We start from the raw sequence: 25174 nt of genomic DNA, 5'->3' as shown, positions 1-25174 counted from the left end.
AACAATTTCCGGAGGATGAGACCCAGGAACCAGGATTTTCAAAAGATTCCCAGGTGATTCTAATGTGCAGCCAAATTTGAGAACCACTGCTATAGATAATATTAAAAATATATCTAAACATGCAATTCTTTGTCCAAAAAATGAGCATGTTCAAAAATTAAATGAAGAAAATTTGGATATACTTGATGGAGATTTTCACACATATTTGAGTGATGATTCCATTGATTCCACAGATGATGCTGAAAAGGAAAATTTTCCCATAGAATTTCTTAATAGTATTACTCCTTCAGGAATGCCGTGTCATAAATTAAAATTGAAAGTGGGTGCAATCATCATGCTATTGAGAAATCTCAATAGTAAATGGGGTCTTTGTAATGGTACCAGATTTATTATCAAAAGATTACGCCCTAACATTATCAAAGCTGAAGTATTAACAGGATCTGCAGAGGGAGAGGCTGTTCTGATTCCAAGAATTAATTTGTCCCCATCTGACACTGGCCTCCCATTTAAATTGATTCAACGACGGTTTCCCGTGATGCCAGCATTTGTGATGACTGTTAATAAATCACAAGGACAAACTCTAGACAAAGTAGGCATATTCTTACCTGAACCCATTTTTGCACATGGTCAGTTATATGTTGCTTTCTCTAGAGTTTGAAGAGCATGTGATGTTACAGTTAAAGTTCTAAATACTTCATCACAAGGGAAATTAGTCAAGCACTCGGAAAGTGTTTTCACTCTTACTGTGGTACTCAGGGAGATATTAGAATAAGTTTAATCACTTTATCAGTCATTGTTTGCATCACTTGTTTTTATATCATGTTTTCGTTGTTTTCATATCATGTTTTTGTCATTTTTATATCGTGCCTCTGTTGTTGTTATATCCTTTTGTTACTGTTTATTTATTAATAAATTTATATATTATTTTGATATACATTTTACTAATTTCCTTTCATCTCTCACACTTCTATTATAGAGAAAGGGCAAATAGCAATATTAAAATATCTCTGCTAATTAATTCCCTTTTTAAAAAATATATATTTTCTTGATTTTTACAGAGAGGGAGGGAGAGGGATAGTTAGAAACATCTATGAGAGAGAAACATCGATCAGCTGCCTCCTGCACACTCCCCACTGGGGATGTGCCCGAAACCAAGGTACATGCCCTTGACCGGAATCGAACCTGAGACCCTTGAGTCCCCATGCCGATGCTCTATCCACTGAGCCAAACCGGTTAGGGCAATTAATTCCCTTTTAATGTGCACGAATTTCGTGCACCAGGCTACTAGTATATATATATATATATATATATATATATATATATATATATATATATATAAAAGGCTAAGTTAACTCGCACATGCGTGATACATATAAAGCTCTCGCTGGCACCAATCGCATGCGTATGTTTCGATCTTTCATTGTCAATCATGAATTTGGTTGACACTTCTATTATAGATAAAGGGCAAATAGCAATATTAAAATATTTCTTCTAATTAATTTCCTTTCAATGTGCACAAATCCATGCACCGGACCTCTAGTCAAGTATAATAGCAAAGGGAGAGAAATGGTTCAGATGACACAGATGTCAGGGCAACCTCTCCTCAGAGGTAGATAGATAGATAGATAGATAGACAAACAGACAGACAGATAGATAAATTTTCATTACACAACAAGTGAATATAATTACTAACACTTATTCCAACATTGGTAGTAATGGTAAATTGGGATAACTAAATGCACAGTGGTACAGTCAGCATATGGAATATCGTGCAGTACCTAAAAAGAGTGGTAGATCTATATGCAACTGATATGGGAAACTTTCCTGGATACCTTTTCCCCCCTCGGATACCTTTTTTTTTTTAAATATATATATATATTTTATTGATTTCAGAGAGGAAGGAAGAGGGAGAGAGATAGAAACATCAATGATGAGAGGGAATCATTGATAGGCTGCCTCCTGCACATCCCCAACTGAAGATCAAGCCCACAACCTGGGCACGTGCCCTTGACCAGAACCGAACCTAGGACCCTTCAGTCTGCAGGCTGATGCTCTATCCACTGAGCCAAACCAGCTAGGGCCTCAGATACCTTTTTGATGGGAAAAAAAGAAATTCAAAAAAATTCACATTTGTGGTTAAAAAAGGACTAGCCAGTTCCCTCCTTATTGTCTTGGGCAGAAACCTAATCCATTCCAAGATAGGTATAACAACCAACCCGGTCAGCATGACATCGTGGCCCAAGACCAGAGACTGAGGACCAGGCACACTGAGAGGCAAGCATGCCACCACCCTTGGCTGAGATCCTGAGTCATAAGTGTCCCCCTTCCTTCCTCAGTTTTGGATGCAACACACTGCTTTTGGAACTGCATCTCCAACCTGGCGAAACCAAACCCCAGGCCTGGCCGGGTGTGGATGAGTGGTTGAGTGTCAACCCATGAACCAAGAGGTCACCAGTTCAATTCCTGGACAGGGTACATGCCCGGGTTGTGGGCTTAATCCCACAATGCTGTTTCTAGCCCTCTCCCTTGCCCTCTCTCTAAAATCAATAAAAACATCCTACATAATAAAAGGGTAATATACAAACTGACCATAACAACAGAACGACCTGGAATGACCGGTCACTATGACATGCACTGACCACCAGTATAACGCAGGAGCTGCCCCCTGGTGGTCAGTGTGCCCCCACAGTGGGGGAGCTCCGCTCAGCCACAAGCTGGGCTGACAGCTGCAAGCACAAGTGGCGGTGGAGGAAGCATCTCCTGCCTCCACAGCAGTGCTAAGGATGTCCGACTGATGGCTTAAGCTGACTGACTGCTTAAGCGGGCCTAAGCCGGCAGGTGGACATCCCCCAAGGGCTCCCGGGCTGCCAGTGGGATGTCTGACTGCCAGCTTAGGGATGGCCCGATCCCCTGTGGGAGCGGGCCTAAGCCGGCAGGTGGATATCCCCCCAGTGCTCCGGAACTGCAAAAGGGCGCAGGCTGGGCTGAGGGACCCCCATATCCCCCCCAAAATAAAACCCTAAAACAGCCTGATGATAATTCCCCACTCAGCATTCTGTGTTCTAGAAGGTACCCCCTGGGACAGAGCTCGCCCCATGGTCTCTCAAAGCACCCCAAGGAAGAAGCAAATAGAAAGTTCCTTGAGGGACAACCTAAGCTCCATTCACCTCTGGCCTCCACATTTAGTACAGTTCTTTACACATAGGAAACGTTTTCTAAATATTTGTTCAACAAATTATACTGGAATTATTTTTGGAATGAATACTTGCCTTCTCAAAGAAGTTCATTTCTAATATGTTTCAGTCTGATAAACTTACATCTCTGTTTAAGAAGTTTCTCCCTATGGCTAACAGCAATACTGTCTGCTATCTACTTCAAATTTAACCAGCCTCAACTTCCCAGCCCAAAACAAGAAACCTTGAGAGCCCAGGATGCCATCACAGTATGTGGAGATTTTTTACATGCTCTAGATCTGTGCTATCCAATATAGTAACCATTAACCACATGTAACTATTTAAATGTTTATTTTAAAGAAAATCTAAAATTTAATTCCCCGACTAGCCACATGTAAGTACTCAACAGCCACATGTGGCTGCCATATTGGGCAGTATAGATATGGAACATTTCCATCATTCTTTTGGTCAGCAGTGCTTGAGGTGCATTATAAATCTTCAAAACCCCCAAAATTCTTACCTTGCAGCCAGTAAATATCAGATCATCCAAGTGCCATAATTAAATTTAAAAATGCACTACTCCTTTACTTAAAACAACAAAGGAAACACTCTCACAGATGAGTAGAGCTTTTATAGATTTGTCTCACCACAATGAAAAATTTAAACGCAGCATAATTCTCTGGTCTATCGCTGGTCATTAAAATCAATATGCTTTGCAGAAGGCAATGCATACTTGTAGCTGCATGGATCCTCTTTCTGGACAAATAAAATTTCTGGTTAACTGTCATTCAGGGAACTAATTGTTATACAACCCTTAAATTGCATGTGTAAACATCTAGAAACTTTTCAACCCAGGGATTTCAAAATGTATGCACACAAAACCAAAACATCTAACTAAGTCTTCTAAGAGTTCAGAATTTGAAGCTAGGAGAAGGGTTGCAATGAATATATTAAGTATGTAAATGAGAACAAGGAAACCTCTATGTGGGACATCCCCTTCCTCCTCAATAAATGCCAACATTCCTTAACAGATAAAACACACACATAAGAGTTAAAGAAAAGGGATTTTTCTATTCTATTATAGACTTCTAGGAACAGTGAGACTTCAAGGTATAAGTCCCAGGCAGGCCTTGGCTGGTGTGGCTCAGTTATTTGGAACATGATCCCATGCATCAAAAAGTTGCCGGTTCAATTTGCCAGTCAGGGCAGATGCCCAAGTTTTGGGTTTGACACCCAGTAGGCGTGTGTGTAGAAGGCAGTCAACCGATGTTTTTCTCTCACATCAATGTTTCTCTCTTCCTCTCCCTTCCTCTCTCTTTAAAATCAATAAAAATATGTTTTAAACAAGAAAGTACCACATAGCAAAATTCCAGCACTGCAATAGAAAAGTTTTCCTCCCCAACAGTGAGGCAATGAGAGGGACAATAAGTACAGAATAAAAAATAAATAAATAACCCAGGTAGATGATGAACAGAGGAGAAGCCTGGAGGTAAAAGATAAAGATAACTTATCCAGGAGTGTCAAGGTATAAAATAGTGCATTAAGATCTGAATTTTACACATTTTTGGTATCTGTGATGTTTTTTCTAATTGGGCTATCCGCCACACTTCTAAAAAGTTGAGCTTTAATTACCTGCAGTCATTCACCAGTTCTTACTGAGATGTGCTGTACCTATTCAGGCAGACATTCAAGTGGGTCACACACAACTCTATTTTGTTTAGGCTGTTTTCTGCTGAATCCAAAAGCCTAAGACTTCCCGCTAATGAAAAGGTCAAAGAAAATACATCCCTACAAACCGCCAGGAGGGCGCTGGAATATTTGGAGCGGCCAACAATTGGGAGCTCGGTGATGTCATCCTTTTCCCCTCCACACTATCTCATAGTCCTAAAACAATGAACATCTCTTTATACCTGACTCCAGTGTCCTTGAAGAGCTATTTATCATTATGAAACCAAATTGTATTTTCTCCTTCTGGAACACACATGTTTTGTGATAAGACAGGAAACCCTTAGAGCATAGTAGACAGAATCATATGGGCTCACATACTGACTTTGATTTTACTAGAAAACGTTAAGTGGTAAAACTTTCATCAAGATAAGAAGAACAAATAAGACAACTGTTCCCTCCCATTTTACACATTCATTATTTCAATTCCATTGCCAATTGTTTGTTGTTGTGTTTTTTAATAAACTCTCGGGAACTCAAAAGAAAACAGTGCCTGAGTCAATTCTCAATAGCATTTAAATGATGAGGAATGCATTTCCATATGCACACTATAATTCATTGAAATTTTCATTTAGCTGTTTGCAATAAAGAAAACCCATATGATCATCAAAAAGTACTATAAGCATGTTATAGATTCTGGTACAGATTTCTTAAAATTCAGAAGAAAGTATGCGAACCAAAAAAGCATTAATATATCAATCCTCAGAAAAGAGGTTAAAAGATTTAAAACATTAAAAACAAAATGTTTTAACTAGAATTTATTGGTTTTACTAAAAAATTCTTTACCAGGACATTAAAAAGAAAAACTTTTTAAACAAAGATAATTTTTTAAAGTAAGCAATCTTACAAAATGTTTATCTAACAGAATCCAGGCATACTGGCTACAGCATCTCTATTGACATACCTAAAAACCCACAAATCACTATGAAATAGGTCTGGAAACATGTGGCCCAGGTAGGAAAAAAAATCTTTAACAAAGAAAGGTTTCTTTCTAAATTACATTAGTATTCACAAAGTGGAACAACTTGTTATAGATGCACAGCTTTAGTTTCATATTCAGAAATACCTTTACTAATAAGAGAATATGTCCAAATATCACACTTCTTCTTCTTCTTTTTTTTTTTTATTACAAAACTTAATTATCAGAGACTAGAATTGAGAGGCAGAGGGATGAGTTTCAGGGTATCAGATAAGAGGATAGCTGCAGAATGCAATTACTGTTAAATATTAACTGCAAGTCAAACATGCAAGAAAATATAAAATATGCATCAGACAGCTTTAGGACGAGGTTAAGGAAAAGATGCAGTGAGCCAGGTTAATTTAACAGAAAGAAGAGAACTAAGAGGAATCTCTGTTCAAAAAGGGAAGTGGGGTCAGAAGAGGCAATCTGGAAGAAGGCACAGGGCTCCCGGCTCTAAGTGAAGTGCAGAGGAGGATCCTGATTCCCACAGTCCTCACAGATGCATCCAGCTCAGGTCTCAGCTTCAGGCAAAGGAGCGGGGAGGAGAGAGAAGGTTCTTTCTGACCCTGCTCTCCCATCCCATGCCATCCCATGTCACGGGTCTGCATCCAGACTGCTTTCAAGGTCAAGACTGCTTCCTCAGCAGGAAGCCTGCTGTGACAGGAGGGACTCTAAAACTCCACCCCCGCCTGTGTGCCACTCGTCATGCTAGCAACATAGGGTTCAACATGTAAATTCAGAGATAACATACAATTGTTTTTAGTATAATCACTCAATCAAAAGAAGCGGTGAATGGCACCAGATTTTTGTTTTGGAAGGAGAGAAAACTGTCCAGGTTAGATCACGAAAGCCCTGCATCCGGGAAGGCTCACAATTGCAAACAAACTGAGACAATTGGTCATCCGAGATCAGACCACGAAGTTGGTAACTACACCAAGATGGTGCCTTAACAAGCGTAGACACTGACTGATCCCATCCCCACCACATTCTCCTTTGCCTCCTAACCAAAGAGACTGCAAAACTAAATTCTTGGCCTCTCAGATTACTGGCAGCCAGTGAGGCCATGTGACCCAGCTCAAGGCAATGAAACATAAGCAGAAGCCCCTGGGAGAATGGAGCTGCCTCATTTCCTGAAAAAAAGATAAACCAAAGAACTTACATACTTATATGCACAGCCCATGGGCACAGGCAATAGGGTACCGAAGACCTGGGGGCTGGGTAGGGGCTGAGAGGAGGGGGAGGGAGGGAAGAGATATCTGTAATACTATCAACAACAAAAAACACATTTTAAGATGAAAAAAAAGCAAAGAAAGGGCTTTACCAGAAGGCTTTTGCCCACCCACAGCAGGTTTCCCTCTTTTCCCTGCTGGAAAAAAGACATGATGCCTAGACATGAAGAAGCGATTTTGTGAGAATGAGAAGGGCATGATGAAGGCTTCTGTGCTAAGGATGGTGAAGCAAAAAGATGCAGAGACGCTGAGTCCTGATGGCACTGTGGCACCATGGGCAGCTGGAGAGCCTACCCCAGACTGCTGCCAGAGACAAGGAACCCCTATGTTCCATCGCCACTGAAGCGCTCTATTATCTGAACGTAGCCCTCATATTATCTGTGAAACATCTTAAGAAAGGGCCAGCAGGCCACTCCAGGCTTAAAGCTAGTCATGGGAAACAACTTAAAGAGGGTAAATTGTTCTCATTTTTTAAAGTACTTTTTTATAGCAGGTATATGTATTTTACAAAAAAATAAAATAAAAGCTCAAGGATGGAGTAAAGCTTGGGGCAGATATGGAATGGGTGTTGCTGGATATACAAGTAGGTTATCTTTTAATAGCTGAAAGGTTAATAGTTTGTTTTCCAAAATGGGGAATAGCTGCGACTGTCAAGTCTACAACATTAAAATGGCCTCTTAAAATCTCATGTAGCTTTCTTGGAGATACTCCGTTTTGAATCAATAAATGCTTTCTCTTTAAAAAAAAAAATCCTCTCTCCTGAAACATCTATGTTTCTATGTCTAACAATGAGAATCTTATAAACCAAACTTACTCTTTTCTCCTTGGCTTTTATGATGTTTAGAACTAAATTATTCATTCCAGACATAGAGTTGATGTGTGCTTTCATCTTAATTATTATTGTTGCTTTGGAAAAAACGAGTATTATATTAAGTATATTCTAATAACCTAAGTAGCCTGAAAGCATTTTTGATGCAGACACAGTATAACCATTTCTGGTTGCTGAAATTAGAGAGAGCCACTTTTGGCAGCACCAAAACAGCAGTAAAGCCTTGAAAACATGTATGTATCTCCCACTCATGGCCAAATCCTCCTCCTTTTCTAAATTATTTCAATGGAGTTTAATGAGCTTTTTATTTCAATTGGGATCTTTAAAGCATCACATATTTAAGCATCATTAAAAATCTTCTTTTGAAAAAAAAATTTCTTTTGTAAAGCATTATAGATTGCCCACATGGACACACAAAACTTTAACTCTACATTATTCTGCTCCCAGACACCCTTGTGGTTGGCTAGATTTTGCCTTGGAATAAAAGGTCTACATAAATTGAGAAATAATTCTGTATGATAACTACCAAAGCAGTAACTCCTCAAAATAAAACTTTGCCTTAGAACTTGGAGATGCCTTAGAAATGGTACCACAAAAAGCACACACAAAAAAATGAAGGCTAGCTTTTCAAAAACAAGTCTTTTCATGAAAAAAAGTCATGTCACAAAGAAAGAACACTTATCTTCCACATTCCATACATAACAGAGCAGATGTGATCCTAAGAAGTTGAAGACTATTTTTCTACTGCCATCATAAAAAAATGTGATATACATTTACAGAGCTCTTCAAATAGTGGGCAATGTTGACATGAAGTTGCAAGTGCAAATATTTGTTCCCTCCTTGGTTTATAAGTTTCATGATGATAAAATTCTGTATATAGAGCCACTGATTAAAAATGAGTCTATTTGCCTTGTAGGATGCTTGAGGTTGTATGTTCATTCAAGATTAATAAAATGGTGCATTCCAGAAAAGAATGGGAATTAGAATTTTGAATTTATTGGTTTAACAAGTTCCTACTGGGAAGGAAAAGAGATTTCACTTATCCAATTTAAGAAGCTCCTTCAGATGGTAATTTGTGCGAAGATGTAGCACTATAGTAAAAGTTAATACCACCCCCTGACTGTGAAAGGAAGGATGATATATGATGAAGAAACAGCAAATTCATTGTTTGAGAAAAAGGAAGGCAATTTCTCATTACTTTGATTTTAGGGTCACTTGATATCACCATAATGGCAAGCTAGTAACAAGTTCCCCTCATTGTTTTAATATACTGTTCAGACAACTAGTTAAAACTGATCTTCACATAGCACATACAGAGGAACAGCCACTGCTACTGTTTACTTCTATACTAATCTGGAATCTATACCCTAAGCCTGAATTGATTTCTTATAATAACTACCACTACCACAAACATATTGAGTTCTTATGTGCCAGAGACTGTTCAAAACACTCTATGTGTATTGACTAATTTAATGTATCAAACAGCTCTGTGAAATGAGTACTAATATTCCCAATTTATCAAATAGAAAAATTAAAGCACATATATCTCACAGAGAGAAGTAACTTCTCAAGATAAGTAACTTCACTTACTACTGGTAGGTTCAGGACTCAAAAGTAGAGAGTCAACTCTACATGAAACTTCTGTTTTAGTTAAATATGTACATATGTATATTCTAGGTCGTGATGTAAAATGTATTATTTAGCCCTAGCTGGTTTGGCTCAGTGGATAGAGTGTCAGCCTGCAGACCAAAGGGTCCCAGGTTTGATTCCAGTCAAGGGCATATACCTCGGTTGCAGGCTCTGCCCTGGCCCTGGCCCTGGCCCTGGTCAGGGCTCGTGCAGGAGGCAACCAATCGATGTGTTTCTTTCACATCAATATTTCTCTCTGTCTTTCCTTGTCTCTTCTACTCTAAAATTCAATGGAAAAATATCCTCGGGTGAGGATTAAAAATAATAACAATAATAAAATAAAATGTATTATTTATTTTGAATTACCATCAAAAGTTGGAAAAACATGTGTGCACAGGATTATTATAAACAGAGGTCTTGCAGTCCCCATGGGAATAAGAAAGCGAAAGATAAACTCACTTGGGTGGCTACTGTGGGCTGTCCTGTGTTCTTTATTTCTTTAATGATTGATGGGCTATAAGTCAAGGTTTTCTTAGTTGACTTCAGTCGACAAGATACTGAATGCCTCCTACGTGCCAGGCATTGTTTGAGGCAACAGCAGCGAGTAGAACAGACATGACCCTCAAACAGCTTACATTTAAACATGTTACCAAGTGAAACCACAGGATTCCTTCAGTTCATTAAGTGAGAGGTGCTCTAAAGAATTTGTAGGGCTGGGCTGGGAAGGTCTCTCTGAAACAGTGACGTTAGAGTTCAGACTTGAGTGAAACGGAAGATGCAGCTCTGCTTCAGGGAAGAGTGTCCCAAGCAGAAGCAACAGCGGGGACAAAAGCCTCCTCCCAAAGGCCCCTCCAGCCCCCCCCCCGCCCCCCCCCCCCCCCCCGCCGCCACCCACCCACAGCAGCCTCAGTGACCTTGAAAGTTTTATTCTGAAAAAATTTCAAACCTACAGAAAAGTTGCAAGAATTTTACAATTAACATCCATATGCCCTCAACAATTTGCCAACTTCTATTCTCTCTTTTTTCTGCACCATTTGAGAAGCTGCAAAAACCCTGACCCTTCACTCCTCTTAAGAAAAAGGGCAATCTTTTCATAACCACAAGGGGTTATCAATTCAGGAATGTAACACTGATACAATACGATTATGTAATACTCGGTCCGTATTCAAATTCTGCCATCTATCCTAATACTGTTCTTTGTAGCAACTTTTTTGTTTTCCCAATACAGGATCAGACATTTCTTTAACTGTCATGTCTGTGATTTTAAAAGCACAAATCATCCTAGCAGGTTTGGCTCAGTGGATAGAGCATCAGCCTGCAGACCAAAGGGTCCCAGGTTTGATTCCGGTCAAGGGCACGTACTTCATTGGGTTGCAGGCTCCTCCCCGGCCTGGGGCCCTGGTCAAGGTTCCTGCAGGAGGCAACCAATTGATGTGTTTCTCTCAGTCTTTCCCTCTCTCTTCCACTCTCTCTGAAGTCAAAAGGAAAATATCCTCGGGTGAGGATTAAAAAAAAAAAAAAAAAAAAAGAGGGAGAGAGAAAAGTAAATTAGGACCAATTAAATAAAGGTTAATCACAGGGCAATACACCACTTGTAAGTTTAAAAATAAATAAATAAATAAATAACAAAAATAAAAATAAAAAACACAAATCAGACTGTGCTGTTACCCAGCTTTAAGCTTTCTGCTGCTCTTCCCTGGCTCTCTCTGCTATAGCCCTTCCTCCCTGCGTCCTTCAGCTCTTCCCACAGCTGACCCCTTCTCCTTTTATCTCTCCTCAGGAATTTTCCAGAGCACAGTGTATATGGTCCACTCCTTGGTTTTCTCTCTCTTACTTTACTCCTGATTTCCTTCATGTCACTTAACACAGTCTGTGATTACCTTGTTGGTTTATTCATTTATCATTACCTCTCCCAGTGGAATATAAATTCCATGAAAGCAGGGGTATCTCTTAGAACAGTGCTTGGCTCAGAGCAGGCACTCAATAAATGTTTATGAATGAATAAATGAAAGAATTTGTAAATAAATAAACTGGTAAAGACAAAAAGTGGCCATGTCAATGACATCACTGTATAAGGCCGAGGAGTGACAGGTACAAGTCAGTAAGACCCGTCGCCGCCACAGGACAGTCACAACCCGGGCATTCAACATTAACACTCACCCTGAAGGAAGCACTGTGAAGGCTACAGCAAACAAGTAAGAACAAGATGGTTAGCATGCCAAGCAAGGTGGGTTAGAGTGCCTAAAAGACACGCACCTCAGCTCAAATGGGGAGGTCCACAGTATAATAAAGAACTGACTCCCACCTGTATGCCCCTAACTCTCCTGGGCCTCAATTTCCTCATCTGTTTTGTAAGGACAATGCCTACTCCTTAACCCATCTAAGAGGGGAGACTGCTGTAAGAAAGAGAGTGGTGACAGGCCCTTTGGAACAGAAAGAAACACAGGATCCTAATAGAAGTGAGGAGGAGATAAATGATGGCGTCCAACTGAGCAACAGCCCATCATTCTTTGTTAACCGTAACCTAAGCAAAATGCCAGGCATCATGTCCGGCACAGACCAGGTACTCTACAGTTCCCTTCTCACTCCTGGTCAGCCCTATCTGGACCCAGAGCAGAGAGCAGCTCAAACTATGCAAGTAATTGCTACCAGAACCCAAAGACACAGCTGCTTCTGGGCACACAGGCTCCCACCGTGCGGCACCTGAGGGAGAGGCTGCACAACCACCGGGAGGGTCCCACAGAAGCGATTCAAGCACGGGCTCGGCTTCGAGACCCATAAGGTCTCTTTCAACTCTGAGATTCTATAATTTTTTTAACTGAATTAGGTATGTAGCGGGCAGTGTAGATGATATAAATAAGTTTACGACATAGAAACTTAAAAGCAGCCTGGAATGTCAAGACCCACAGAACTGAAGAATTGCAGATGGCACCAAATAAGGATCATAATGCTGTAGCGGTTCAGAGGAGGAGCAATTGCTAGAGGCCAAGAGACCGTCAAAGAGGTGAAAAGTCCGCTAGGACCGTGGTCAGCAAACCGCGGCTCACGAGCCACATGCGGCTCTTTGGCCCCTTGAGTGTGGCTCTTCCACAAAATATCACGTGTGGGCGCACACGTACAGTGCGATTGAAACTTCGTGGCCCATGCACAGAAGTCGGTATTTTGCGGAAGAGTCGGTATTTTGTGGAAGAGCCACACTCAAGGGGCCAAAGAGCCGCATGTGGCTCGCGAGCCGCGGTTTGCCGAGCCGCAGTTTGCCAACCACTGCGCTAGGATCTGAAGGCCATATAACATGGCTACTTGAAGAGAGTATCCTCTGCTAATTAACGTTGTGGTACTTTTCTTATGCTGCTGGTTCTGGCCTCGACTTGACACACACAGCCATGAACTGACATCTCCAGGACAGGAGGCCCATCTAATTACTGCTTCAACATCCACCACAGGCTCCAAAAGCATGTGGCTACTGGCAAAATTTTGCTACACAGAGCAAGATAACATGGGGCAGCGCGAAGATACCAAGAAGGACTGTGGAAGAAACCCTTATGAGAGCTGGAGGAGAGAGGTGAGCCTACAGGAGAAGCAAGCAGGCTCCAGGAGCAGAGTGCACGCAGACCAAAGGCTGCAGAATTAATAAGGGGAATGACTGGGGATTAAATCCAGTTTCCATTTGCTCTCCAAGGACTCAAAGGCAAATCACCTAACCCTAAGTGCAAAATTAGTTTTTAAAATGTCATAGATTAAAAACAAAGTGGGCTTTTATTTGACTCTTTTTACCTTTTTCCATTGCTTTCTTATACACCTAAAGTATCTGATTTGTATAATAATAATATATAATCCTAATAATCACTATATATATCACAGGGTTATATATAACACACTGTCTCTCCCTTTAACCAAATTCTAGCCTAAGACATCGATATATCATGTCTCTTATACTACAAACATTTGCATTGTTTAATTTGTTTAATTAGCTCACAAAAGTGTTTCACAGAAGAGAAAGAGCAATCAAAACGATGTTTCAATAGATAATTTATGTTTAAACAAGCAAAATGAGAAGATCAAGTGGATCTATTTCAGAAGTTCTCAACCTGTGGGTCGCGACCCCTTTGGGGATTGAACGACCCTTTCACAGGGGTCGCCTAACACCATCCTGCATATCAGATATTTACATTTCGATTCATAACAGTAGCAACACTACAGTTATGAAGTAGCAACGAAAATAATTTTATGGTTGGGTCACAACATGAGGAACTGTATTTAAAGGGCCAGAAGGTTGAGAACCACTGATCTATTTGCAGTTAGCTGATAACTAGTGGGAGATTTACCAGTCATCATTAAGCAGATCCTGCTGCCACTCATCCTAGATCTAGATATGGGGTAGCCCAAGCTTACACAACTCCAAAATGCAAACCAAGGTCTGAATTTCAAGAACCTGTCCTTAGGACATTCAACTTCAGCCTCATGCTTAAAATCTCTGTACATTACCTCTGACACAGGATCAGAAAACATATGATCATCCACAAATTCTCCAAGTTTGGTGAAAATCTGTCCAGTGGTTTCTGGACAGAGTGTGTGTTTCTGCAATGGAGTAACAAATGAAAACTTAATTTTAGCTAATAAATAACATAACTACTTGCACTAATTCAACAGATGTGAGCAAAGAGATAAGATCTCTCTGTCTTTGTGGGGGATTTCCAGCTAGAAGGGACAAAGAAAGTTAAAAGATAACCAGATAATAAATATATAGTTATAGGCTATAATAAGTGCTAATAAGAAAAAGTATAGGGTATTTTGTGGAATTACTAAAGGGGCATCATTTAGATTGGAAGGTTCAAGGAGAGTAGGAAAAGCCTTTTTGAAGAATCACATTTAAAATGGAAAATATTTATGAAATAACTAGAGGCCCAGTGCACGAAATTCATGCACTGGTAGAGTCCCTAGCGGCTGCCGGCTGCCTGCCAGGGCCTCCCTCTCTTCCCAGCTGGCCCTGCCCCCTGGTCGAACTCCCGGACAACTCCGGTCGAGGGGACAATTTGTATACTACACTTTTATTATGTAGGAGGATAGTGTGCTTTTGCCCAGCAGGTGTGATTCAGTGGTTAAGCATGGGCCTATGAACCAGGAAGTCATGGTTGGATTCCCAGTGGGGCACATGCCTGGGTTGTGGGCTCGAGCCCCCTGAGTCATGCAGGAGGCAGCTGATCAATGATTCTCATCATTGATGTTTCTATCTCTCTCTCTTCCTCCTTCTCCCTTCTTCTCTGAAATCAATAAAAATATATTTTCTTAAAAAAGGAAATAGTGTGCTTTTTAAAAAGCAGAATGTATAGCTACAGATATGCTTTCAGTTATATATTTTATGCTTTAATCTGTATGCTTTATAGACTATAGTTAATATAAAGGACATGCACATAGACAGATCTGGAAGAGAAAAATAAAAACAAAACAGTTGTTAAGGTGGTAAAATTATGAACAGTGTTGGTCACACTTCAAATTTTTTCTTTAACATTGTTATAGTATTTTTTATCATAATTAAGATAAGCATAGACATAGAATCTGATGTCTTGGGCTAAAGTTTGATTAAGAGAGTGTGTATCATACATAACTCCGTGAGATGTATATTGATTATCAGGAAGATCTAAAGTAAATCAGGTGTACAAGGAAGCCAACTGCCTGTTATGTTATTTTTACTCCAATTAAGACAAACACAGACATAGAATCTGAACCCCTTAACTTTCAGTTTACTCGTAAGCTTGACTAAAGAACTGTGGCTTAGTAATAAGGCTGATCTTCATTAAAATAACAGCACGGCAAAAGGAGCATGAGCTTTAGAGACTGAGAGCCCTGGGCTCCAATACAGCCCAGGCACTAATTAGCTGTGTGATATTGGACAAGTTACTTACCCAACTTGGGAGGCTGTTTTATCATCTCTGAGACGCAGCTAATAAGACTTGCCTCATAAAGTTGTTGTGAGGATAAAATGAAAGAACATATGTGAAGGGCCAAATCCAGTTGCCAGCACAGAATATGTGCTTAATAACTTTAAGTAAACATTTGATCATTGCCAGCATATAAATCCGGATGAAAAAATGGGCTTTGACTCAAAAGTCTCCTGAGACAAACAGATGACCAAACTAGAGAAATCAGATGGCTCCTCATCAATCACTGTTAAATGATTTCTTCACAATAAGCAAATCAACTGGTGGCCACAGTCATTTTCTCTGAGGCCACCTACACTGTACCAAGAGTAAAACCAAAAAAATCAGTCCAAGAACAATTCTGCTAAAGGAGGAGTGAGCCACGCAATTTTGGCAATTTATTGAAAAGAATTAAGAATCCCTTTATTAAAAATAAAGCCTCCTGAAACAGTTTCCAGAAATTAAGATAAAATCCATATAAAAATATGACAGATCCAAAACAAAATAGCCCTACAAACAAAAATTATACAGCTGAAATTTGCAAAGAGGTCACATCACTAAGGCATGCTTTTAGTTTCCAGAGTATTTATAAAAAAATAAACTAAGAAAACAACTTCATTAGTCTATCTTACAGCTTCAAACACAGACTCTGCTTTAAAATGTGAATGCGTCTAACATCCAATATTATGATAGGATATTTTCTTCAACTTAAAACATTAGGTAAAAAAAAATTTTTCAAGCATTCGTCTATACTCAATAAAGCACTCCTTTAAATCATTTAGTTGAGTGAGCAAAAAGTAAAAACGTTTTTGTTAACTCAGTTCCATCAGAACAGAAAACAGTATCAAAAGAGGAAGGAGGCTGTCACTACTGCTTTGTTGAATACCTGGATTAGACTGACCACCCCTTAAGACAGTCTTTGTGTACTTCAAAACCCAAACCAAGCCACTTGGAGCAGCTGCTCACTGACCAACTGGTCTGCAGAATTCACCAAACGACAAAAGGTTACCTTAATTCAATAAGATAATCAGCACACATTTACCCACCACCCAGAGTCTAACCATCTGCAAGGCGGCAGAGCCAAATGCCTATAAAACTGGCAGCATACAGACATGTCCTCGTGTCCCTCATGTCAATGAAATGTCCCTCATGTCAATGAAATTTCTCTCTTAGCAACAGCTAAAAAGAAGCTGAACTTTCAAAAAATTTCAAGGTATCCTGATCCAACAACTTGTTAGTAGGTTATTTTTAGTGCCACTGAGATTTCCAGGCCAGATGGGTTATATGATTTATTCAATTGAGTCTTGTTCTGGGATAACAAAACGTGAGACAGACATGATCTGGATCCTTTCATTGTTCAAGAGGCAAAGTGACCTAGTGGCTTCCAAATAACAGCAGGAACAATGTAGCAGAAAAGAAAAGAGAAAGGGGGGAAAAAACAACAGCAAAAACCCAACTATAAGAGCTACTTCAGAGCAAGAAAGGAGTAACAACTTAAACCGCAAAATCTGGCATCTGCCTTAGGCCAGGATATCATTCCGCTAAACATGCATCTGCACTGATCAAACTACCAAATAATAATAATGAAGATCATGATAATTCAACAAAGAAGGTTAAAAAAAAAACATAATGGGCACTATTAAAAAATGCACTATAGAATTTTATTTTCTTTCTAACACATTACACTTAAATCAACAGATGCAGCTATTTCCCAAAGTGTGGGATTCAAGAAGCTCTGATGTGAGACGTGAGATATTTGAGGTGATCAGAATAAGAGAGTAAGAAAGCTGTTCTCTTTTCAATTTCCTCTCAGACCCTCCCATTAAGTCAAGGAGAGAGTCTCAGTTGGAACTGACATGTCCTTAACACCCCTCTAATGTTTGTTAATCTTCCTTTGAGAGAGCAGGCCTCGGGCTCAAAACTTGGCAGATAACAGTGTCCAGCCACATTTTAATACAGCTTTTTAAAAATAACCTTTACAGATACCTTCTATTTATGACAAGGAATACTTGTTTCCCACTTATGGCACTGATATAGTTTCCTTTCGGTAGATCTATTAAAGAAAGTGAGGCAATTTAATTTTTAATGAGTTGTCTAATTACATTTACAAAATGTACAGTCGTCTAATTAATTTACATTTTGAAAAAATTTCAAGCCTACAGAAAAGCTGAAGTAGTACAATGAATGCATATAAACTCTTCACCTAGCTTTACCAATTGTTCACACTTCTGCCTCCTATCTTTACACCTGTATCAATCTATCTATTCATACACACACTTTGGTCATGCTTGTCGTTGAACCATTGGAAAGCAAGCTGCAGCAGCATGACACTTCACCATTCAATACTTCCAAAGGCATTTCCTAACTCACAAGGACATACTCATAGGTAACCAAAATGCCATCATCATATGAAAAACATTAACATTAATTCTTTAATTTCCCCTAAGATCTGGTCCAAATTCAAATGTACCTAATTATCCCCCAATTTCTGGTACAGAATCCAACCAAGGTTCATGCATGACATTTGGTTGTTATGCCTCTTTAGTCGAATATTCTGAAAGAAAATAATACAGAGATTATATGAAACTGACAAAACTAGTGAGGGAGGCACACTTTTGTTTGAAAAACACCAAACTAACCAAAGGTTTGAAGGAAGTAAGGGGAAATAATCTAAATAATTAACAAAGAAAAGAAAAAAAGTGTCTGCTATTAAACTCATATTTATAGCACACAAAGTATGAAGGAAAACATTTAAGACCTATTTTTTCATAGTGCCTTGAAAGAGGATGGAGTAAGTCAAAGATCACTGTCAGGCCATATAGATACATGCCAAAGCATGCATCACTGTTTAAAATAACTAGCCCATCTCTTTGTGTTAAAGTGCTTAAATGCATTTTCTCATTAAATCCTAATTAATAGCCCCATGAAGAATATTTTATTATTCCTATTTTACAGATGAGATGATTGAGGCTCAAGTATTTTAAATGAGCCTTTGTTTTCTTTCCATTAGAACTTTTTCAAGAATGTACTCATACATTTCTTTTATGTCTAAAAAAATTAATTTCAAAAGAACAAAAAGTACCAAAAGTATAAATCTGTTCTTTGTTAAAATATGTTCAGCCCTGGCCGGTTTGGCTCAGTGGACAGAGCATCAGCCTGCGGGCCAAAGGGTCCTGGATTCAATTCCGGTAAAGGGCATGTACCTTGGTTGCAGGCTCCTCTCCAGCCCGGGCCCTGGTCAGGGCTCCTGCAGGAGGCAACCAATCGATGTGTTTCTCTCACATTGATGTTTCTGTCTTTCCCTCTCTCTTCCATTCTCTCTAAAAATCAATGGGAAAATATCCTTGGGTGAGGATTAACAAAAACAAATAAATAAAGGTGATTAAATGTTTTTTAAAAAAGTTTACAAATATCTGTATGATATTTATTTACAACTAGAGGCCCGGTGCACGAAATTCCCTCAGCCTGTACTGTGCTCTATCGCAGTTTGGGAGCCCTTGGGGAAAGTCTGACTGCCACGGAGGCGAGAGAGGCTCCCACCACCACCGCTGCAATCGCCAGCCGTGAGCCCAACTCAGGGCTTCTGGCTGAGCGGCACTCCCCTGCGGGAGCACACTGACCACCAGGGGGCAGCTCCTGCATTGAGCGTCTGCCCCCTGGTTGTCAGTGCATGTCATAGCAACGGGTCATTCCGCGTTCGGTCTATTTGCATATTAGCCTTTTATTATTTTATTATATTATATAGGATTGCTTTAAAGGGGCTTGGGAGAATACATACAAATCTCTAATGTAACTGTCTTTGGAAAGCTGTTTTAGGGGACGAACATGCAGAGCTATTGAGGAACAACTTATGCTTTTCACTTTATATGTTTAAATTTTTGACATTAGGTATGTATGACATAACTTCTTAAAAAAATCAAAAAATGCAAATTTAAAATTTTAAATGCCCATATTCTTTCAATCGTTCTATGCTGCTACCAGTATATTTCAGGTACTATCATTCATTCAACATATTTTGTTTTAATTTAATGGTAAAAAATATTTAATTTAAATTGTTTTAATAAAAATTCATTTTATTATAATTTGTCACAATAAAAATTTGGGTATACTATGCACTATAATGTACTACATCATGCTCCTAAAACCCAATAATGTGTCTTACCTTGTTTGCACAAAGTTGTATTCTATTTCCCTCCTTCCCCTCTCTCCTTTCTCTTTTCCCTTCTCTCTCTTTCTCTTTCTCTCTCTCTCTTTCTCTCTCTCTCTCTCTCTCACACACACACACACACACACACACTGATTCCCAATGTGATGAGCATAACAAAAAGATGGGCAACAAGAAATAAGCTTATTTCTAATTCTTATTACTTACTAATAAGAATACTTCTTTACTGAATAGACATGCTTCTAAAATGTTGTAGGTGAATTTATTAAGACTAAAGTTTTTAAATATGCTAGGGAAATTTGTTATTCAAAGGAATGTCATTCATTAAATAAATAATACACCATGAACATGTGGGATTCAAATTCAGAAAGTAAATATGGTTAAATATTAAGAAATCAGTTACTATAATCAATCATATTAAAGGGCAAAGGAGAAAAATAATACTTCCATAAATGATGAAAAGACATTTGATAAAATTAAAATTCCAAACCTGATGAAACTTCTTTATATGATAAATACACAAGCCAGCATCATGTTTAATGGGGAGATATTACGGAACTCCCCCAAAATATATCCACTACCACCAGTATTCTTTAACATCATTAAGGAGGTATTAGAACTGATAAAACTCAGACAAGAGAAAGATTTAAGGTATATAAATAAGGAAGGAAAAAGTAAAATTTAAGTGATCATTATTTGCAGATCACAGCATTATATACCTGGAAAACCCAAGATAATAAACTAAAATGTATTATATTTAAAAAAAGAGAATTCATTAAGGTGGCTAGGTACAAAATTAATATATAAAAATCAGTAACTTTCCTGTATTAAAAAAAGAGCCAATTAAAAGTGTAATGGAAGATTCCATTTACAAGAGCAATCCAAAAAAAACATACCTAGGAATTAACTTAACAGCGAGTTAAAATCCTTCAGTACACATTACCCACACTCTATACACACCTGTACTCACATACAAAAGACTTTAATGGATGATAATAGTTATATTACAGAAATATTTATAGATAAAATGAGATAATGTCTGGGATTTGCTTCAAAATAATTCAGTAGTGGCAAGGGCTGGGGGAGTGGGTAGGGATATAACTGAAAGGAGACTGACTGGTCACAAGGTAATTATTGCCATAGCTGGTAAAGGTGAGCATTGCTCTTGATTTTTACATATGTTTAAAATGTTCCACAATAAAGAAATGTAAGTAAAAGAATAGATTAAAAAGTGGAAAGATATACCTGTTCTCCAATATATGACTCACTATTTTAAGAATACCATTCTATACACTGAAAACTCCAATCAAATCATAAGATCATTTGATTACTAATCATCTGACTCTAACATCTATCTGGAAAAACAAGCAAGCACAATTAGCCAAAAAGATTCTGAAAAAGAAAACAAGGGAGCATTAGTCTACTTAAAAAAGGGAGGGGAAGGAAACAAAGGAACATGGAGAAGTTAGAACCCTAGTACATTGCTGATAGGAATATAAATGGTTCAGCCACCGTTGAAAGCAGTTAGGGAGTTTCATAGCCCAGCCATGACTCAGTGGTTGAGTGTCGACCTATGAACGAGGAGGTCATGGTAGATTCCCAATCAGGGCATATGCCTGGGTTGCGGGCTCAATCCCCAGTGTGGGGCGTGCAGGAGGCAGCCGATCAATGATTCTCATCATTGATGTTTCTCAATGATTCTCTCTCTCCTTCTCCCTTCCTCTCTGAAATCAATAAAAAAATATTTTTTTTAAAAAAAAGAAAGAAAATAGAAATTTTGAATGGCATTATAAACCAACTGACCTAACAAACATCTATAGATATCTCCACCCAACAACAGAATAAACATGAAACACTTTTCAGGATAGACCATATGTTAGGCCATAAAGCAAGCCTCAATAAATGTAAAAAGAATGAAATCATACAAACTTTGTTCTCAGACCACAATGGAGGGAAATTAGAAATCAGTAACAGAAGTAAATTTAGGACATTCATAGCCCAGTGTAAATCTTTGGGCAATACTGATGACAGCGAGGTGGCTGGAGAGGTCAGATAACAGAGTAGGAGCCAAAGTCTGATGGGCAGCAGCTTAAGGCATGCCCAAAAGGTAACCCACTCTCTTCCAACTGTGTCAGATTTAATACAGCAAGGCTCACTCACAAATGCACTTTTATGTCATTAAAGCAATAGCTAATCAGCTCAAATAAACCCTTTTCTGAACCCTCAGGTTCACAAAATGATAAGAACTTAGTGAAACACAGGCTGACCTATAGAGCTGGGTAAGACTGTCTAGAGACCCACAGAATTTAGGGGCAAATGATTTCAAGTGATCTAGGCATTCCATAAATCCTTGGGAATAGGAATGCTGTACCATTTAGGTCACTTGCCTCTTGCCTTCCTCCCTTCTGCTCTCTCTAAAAATCAATGGAAAAAATATCCTCAGGTGAGGCTTAACAATAAATAAATAAATAAATAAATAAATAAATAAAGCTCTACATTAGCCTCCGTCTTAAATCCCATAAAACAGAGCTCTAAGATCATTATCTCAAAAGAATCAGAATGCTTCTTACCTGCTTATAATCTGTATTTTGTCCATGAACCATACAGTTAGTTTTCAATGCTTTCTTTAGTCTATGTGTGAACTTTATTTTTATTAATAAAGCTGAATGATTTTTAATGTAAAAAAAAAAGGGCTAGGAAGCAAGTAGATGACCAAGGCTCTCATACTCTGCCCAAGAGTATAAATTGGTACTTCCTTTTGGACCACTTTTTGACAATATGTTCCTAGAAAAAGAACTCATATTTATGCCCCAGTATAACTCCTCTAATAATCTACTCTAGAAGAAATAATTACCCATGCATACACAAATTTTTAGTAGCAGTATTATTTGTAATAGCTTAATAAAAAAAGTAGAAATATCCTAAATGTTAAACAAAAACATGAGAAATAACTACCAGCCAGTTAATGTCACACTTCAAAGAATAATCAAGAATATGGAAAAAGGCTTACAACAGATTTTAAATGTAGAAAGCAAAATACAAATGTAGAAAGCAAAATTATATAGCTAAGATATTCCTCTTATTTAAATATAACTAATACAGGTATATACATGTAGGGGGAAAGCCTAGGAGAAAATACAAACTTCTAACAGTATTTATCTTTAGAGTGAAATTTGCAGTCATAGTGTGTCATTCCTGAACCTTTCTATATTTGTGAAAGTCTGTACAATGAGCATGTGTTACTCTGAAAACAGATTCTTTTACTGACCATTTAAATAATGGAGGAGGAAAAAAGCACAGAAATGTAGATTTTAGCCATTCATGGACTCTGACTAGAGCAAGTCTCCAATTGGAGAGGTCTTCATTAGAAGGTGATAAGGACATCAATTGACACTTTTCCCTCAAGAGCAGGGTGGCCAAGGAGGGGTGCCAGGGGCTACTGCCCCTCCCAGCACCCTGGACTCTGCTCAGCTGCCCTTCCTATCAGGGCCCAGGAAAAGCTCACTACCCTCTATCCCAGGGCCATGTGGTTGTAGCAAACCATCACTATGTGGTCTGTGCTATTGTTATCTCCATGTGTCTGTCAGCTGAGCAAACCGAGGCATAGACTATACTTGCCCAGTGGAAAAGTCAGGATTTCAACCTAAGAATTCTGGCTCCAGACCTATTTCCTCATAAGACTCCTTCACAATGACCTCTAAGATCTCTTTTAGTAAGAATTAGGCCCTGCCCAATTAACACATCTAGACTGTTTCCTGGACCACATAAGCAGACCCTGTTTGCTCAGCTATAAAAGAAGAAAGTTAGCCCCAGGCAGTGATTCCCAAACTTTTGCTGCACAGTGGCATTACCAGAGATCTTCAAAAACTTCTAATACTTGGCTCCCATCCCCAACATTCTGATTTAATAGGTGTGAGGGGTGATCTGGGAATCGGAACTTTCAAAAGCTCTTCAGGTGATTCAAATGTGCAGCAAAGTCTGGGAACCACTGGCCTGAGTAGTCAAATGACCTGTTGAAGGAGGGGAGAGGCGAGAGGCTCCAGAAAAATACTCATATATGAGCCCAGAATTTTGCATACAATTTAAGGGGTTCACAAACCCCTGAAAGGAGTCCTTGGACCTCAATTAAAAATCCCTGAATGTAGTGATCTCAACAATTGCCTGCAACTCTAAAATGTTATTCAACAATTAAAAAATTATTACACAACAGTTTTACTAAATTAATTCATGACTGGCCAGCATGGCTCAGTGGCTGAGCATCAACCTATGAACCAGGAGATCACCGTTCGATTCCTGGTCAAGGCATATGCCGGGGTTGCAGGCTCAATCCCCAGTGAGGGGCGTGCAGGAGGCAGCCGAACAATGATACTCTCATCATTGACGTTTCTATCTCTCTCTCCCTCTCCCTTCCTCTCTGAAATCAATAAAAATATACTTTTAAAAAATAAAATAAATGAATTCATTAGAGACAAGGAATGAATTTGATTGACTTTTGGTTTTCTATTCTGAAACACAAACTCCAAGTTCAGTTCTTCACTGGTTTTCTTCGGGATGTGTATGTGGAGGAAAGGGATTAGCAGTATATAACCTTACATCAGCACTATTCAAACTATGTTACCAAATGCAAAAATTTCCAGACAAGTGAATGGCTGTTGTGAGAAAGGGAGAGGAGAGGAAGGCCCATCATCAAATCATCTTGAGAAACTTGAGGGTTAAGCAATAAATTTCAGAACTTTTCAGGGACTTTAAATCTCAGAACATTATCAGCACCATTAACATCTTAAAGAATACTGTACTTCCTTCTACCTCAGAACATAGGTTAGGAAAAGCCACCTGAAATGAATTTTAACAAGTTTTTTCAGTGCCTCCTATTATAAACACTTTTTAGTCACTTAGAGGTCCGGGTTTATAAGAACCTGTGTGTAACAAAAGTTTTTCTTCATGTGGAAAGTAAGAGGCCGCATAATATAATGGTTAAGTGTACAGACTATGGAACCAAGATGCCTAGGTTTGAATTCTGGCTCTCCCACACAATAACTATGTCACTTTGGACAAGTCCTTTTACCTCATGTGCCTCAGATCCCTCCTTTGCAAACTAACAGTGAAAAGAAGTACTTCCTCACAGGCACCTTATCATATTCAGAGCACTTTAAGTAGTGCCTGACTGTAAGCAATATGTAAATGCTGGCTGTTCTTATTCATTGCTAAAGAAAAGAACATTGCAATCACTCTGAAAAAGATCACTGCTCACTGGAGGAGGAATCACATAGCCATGTGTCTTGGCATTTTTCAGCTGGTAATTTTAATTACCACTTGAATATGGTTTATATTCTGTAACTTCTAGAGTGCTCAGTACAGTGCTTTATATGTTACAAGAACTCAATAGATACGTGCTGGTTTCATCCAAGTAAATGAGACACCGAGGTGGGGGTGAAGTGGCTGAACTCCAACCCGTGTGCCAGGAGTGAAACACAGCTCCTGGGCTGTGTACTCCTGGCCCAGGTACCTTACCTGGCCTGTCTCTCCACCTGTAAAATCCCACTGA

At 39.0% G+C, this 25174-nt stretch overlaps 1 protein-coding gene across 5 annotated transcripts in view; it reads right to left on the bottom strand.

Moving 5' to 3' along the window:
• The window catches only part of KAT6B (lysine acetyltransferase 6B), a 182158-nt gene that overhangs the window by 127337 nt on the left and 29647 nt on the right, over positions 1-25174 (bottom strand). The gene's annotated exons all lie outside the window — the stretch shown is intronic.

The sequence above is a fragment of the Myotis yumanensis genome, unplaced genomic scaffold (assembly GCF_028538775.1).
Source record: "Myotis yumanensis isolate MYYU_CA2020_CCGP unplaced genomic scaffold, mMyoYum1.0.hap1 SCAF_13, whole genome shotgun sequence".
NCBI classification, from domain to species: domain Eukaryota; kingdom Metazoa; phylum Chordata; class Mammalia; order Chiroptera; family Vespertilionidae; genus Myotis; species Myotis yumanensis.
The sequence above is the reverse complement of the archived record's forward strand: the minus strand, read 5'-3'. Positions and strand labels throughout refer to the sequence as shown.